The following is a 3,395-nucleotide window of genomic DNA, read 5'->3' on the forward strand; positions in this document are numbered from 1 at the left end:
GGAATAAATGAAGGTAAAATAAAAATTTTAATTTTCCTTCATAATTTAATACTAACAATGCATTTATATGCTGTGGATTCAATGCAGCCATGTATTTACGTCCTTTAGATTCAGTGTATCCCCAAAGTCTTGGTAAGTTATTTTTGTGGATATTGACAAATTGATTCGAAAACTTTTATGGAGATACAAAAGAGTCAGAATCACCAACACAATATTGAAGGAGAATAAAGTTGGAAAACTGACAGTACCCATCTTCAAGGCTTACTAGAAAGCCATAGTAATCAAGATTGTCTCATGCTGGAAAAGAAAACATAGATTAATGAAACAGAATCAAGAATCCAGAAAGAATGGTACATCTACTTTGGAAAACAGACTGTGTGTGTGTGTGGGGGGGGGGCAGTTTCTTATATAACTGAACATACTATAGGAGCCAGATATTTCTCTCCTTGATATTTACCCAGAAGAGTTGTAAACTTGTGCCCACAGAAAAACTGTACGTGGATATTTATAGCAGCTGTCAAATAATAATTGTCAAAAGTTGAAAGAAGCCAAGATGTCCTTCAGTAGGTACAAGGATTGAACTGTGGTATATCCGATAACAATTGAATATTATTCAGCACTAAAAAGATATGAGCTATCAACCCATGAAAAGACATGGAAGAATCTTGAATACATATTACTGAATGAAAGAAGCCGTCCTGAAAGGCTCCATTACTGTATGAGTCCAACTATATGATACTGTGAAAAAGACAGCTGTAGAGACAGTTCAAAGTTCAGCAGTTGCCAGGGGTTGAGGTAAGAATACATAAATGGAATACAAAGGATTTTTAAGGTACTGAAAATACTCTGCTTGGTACCATAATGATGGATATGTGTCATCATACGCGTGTCCAGACCCATAGGATAAATAGCAAGGCTGAACCATAATGTAAACTGTGGACTTGGGATGATTGTGATGTGTCAGTTTAGGTTCATCAGTTGTAACAAATGTACCATTTTGGTGGAGGGTGTTGATAATGGGGGTGGGGGTTCATGCATATGTAGGGCAAGGGCTATGTGGGAAATCTTTGTATCTTCCCCTCAAGTTTTCTGTGAACCTAAATCTGCTCTACCTGTGGCGGATTCATTTTGATATTTGGCAAAACTAATACAATTATGTAAAGTTTAAAAATAAAATAAAATTAGAGGAAAAAAAAAAAAATACCGATGCTGCTACTAAAAAAAAAAAAAAAAACAAATTTTTAAAAAAAAATAAAATAAAATAAAATCTTTTAAATCTTAAAATCTTTTAAATCTTAAAATCTTAAAATGAAGAGAAGAAAGGAAGGTTAAAAAAATCCACTGTGACTTTCAATAAATCTGCAATTCTTTTCCCCTTTGCGTCTCTCGTAACACATGGCCACGGACTATATTTATGATGGTTACAAAAACTTTATAAGTAAATCTACTTCCCATTTCACACATCTTGATTGTTGCACCGAGGTTTTCTTTGTATCCCCGAGAAGAGTGTCTGTGTCTGTTTTGTTTATCCTTGTATCTCCAGGGCCTGACAGTGTCTGCACTTAATATACCTGCAAGTATTCATTGATTGAATATATAGAACATAATGTGATTGCAGAGGCTTTTGATTTATAGACATTTTCAGAGTGATAGTACAACTTAATTTGTAGATGGTAGTTGAATTTTGAATGAATGTTTAAAAGTGGAAACTCAAGTGCTTATATGTTATTAAAATGAAAATAAAATGCAATAGAATGTTTTTTATAAATACCCAAGGGCTTATATATGAAACATCAATAAACTAGCTATTGAAAAACCCTAATTACTGGCAGTTTACCATGTAGATACCTTATATGATGTTTCTACGTGGAAGTTACTAATTTGAATTTCTCTAGAAAAATAATGTATATAGGCGTTTTTAGTTTATCACTATAATATGGTGATGTACCCCCTCTTACTAGAATCCCACAGTGCCTAATAGTCATGAATAAATTTATAGACATGTTTTTCATATTGAAGCAAAATGACTATGAGCATGAAATATCCTCTTCTTTTAGTTTCCTTACTGCAGGCGAATATAACAAAGGACCTAATGGATAGTGAGAATAAATTACTATATGGAGAAATAAGAACTGTATGCCTATTACTAGTTTTTAGGTCCATAGACAAGGAAACAAAACTAGATCATACTGCTGGTCCATATTGGTATAAAATATAATTTTAATTCTAGTTTTAAAGTTGATTTTCAAATAAGTGTAATTTTTGAATTCAGCTAAATGTTGCCAGGAGAAGAAAATGAGTTTGGTATTTGCTGGCATATCAATTTGTAAACATGATCACAGATCATAAATTGCAAGAAATACAGTGCTGTTTATTTTTTAGATTGCAGTGAGAATTAGTTCACTGGAAAGAAAACAGAAAGGCATTTTAGCTAATTTGTATTGCTTCTTAAAAGCACAAACCTAATAAAATAGTATGTTAGGAAAGAAAAGCTTAGAAAACAAAGAACATGGAGAAACATTGAATAATCAGACTGCTAGGGATAAAAAGTAAAGCTTAAGGTATTAGCAGGATTAATTTTGCTCTGCTTTCTGTAATGGATAGGGAGGGGAGAGAAGGGAGCTCTTGTTTAAATGTGCAAGGCTGTTTACATGGGTTATCTCACTTTTTATCCTCACATCAGTCCTTTTGGGCTGCTGTTGTTTTACTAATTTCAATATCAAAAAAATAAAGTTCAAGGAGGCTGGTTAAGTAAGTCGCACTACCATCTTATAAAAGCAGGCATTTGAATCTAGATCTACATAGCTCCAAAGTCCTTCCTCTTGCCACTATTTTCAGCTGTGCTCATCAAGGGGTGCCAGTAATTTGAGTCCTGACGCCACAGGCACAATGATCTGGTATTAAGAATCTACAGCCTGGTGGGAATGACTTAAATTTGCCTTAACTGTAGCTTAACTTTGCCTTTGAGTATTTTTATTCCTATATTAACAGATGAAGAAATTGGAGTAGAGAAGTTAAAGGAAATTATGGTTACACAGGACACAAATTGCTGAAATGGAATTTGAAATCAGAAATGGTAACTCCAGAGCACACAAACTTAACTACTGTGCTAAAATGTCAGGCCTTATGGAAGAGGAAATATAATCCTTTCTCCCTACCACAGCTTTCATTATCTCCTGGTGATTTATGGGAAGGTGGCTGAGGATAAGGGGGCGAAGTGGGGAGGGGAGTGTAGAGGGAAGAGAACTCAAATGCAGTTCTTTAATTAATTACTTTGGTGTTTGTTTCATGCCTCTTACCTGCTTTTGATATATGTTGTGGGAGACAGGAAAACAAAAGGTATATTTGGATAGTGATAAATAGGAATATAAGGTATAAGGCTTTTAGCATGAGGT

The sequence above is a fragment of the Bos grunniens genome, chromosome 4 (genome assembly GCF_055505025.1).
Source record: "Bos grunniens cultivar Pamir isolate PY7600 chromosome 4, Bosgru_T2T1.0, whole genome shotgun sequence".
NCBI classification, from domain to species: Eukaryota; Metazoa; Chordata; class Mammalia; order Artiodactyla; family Bovidae; genus Bos; species Bos grunniens.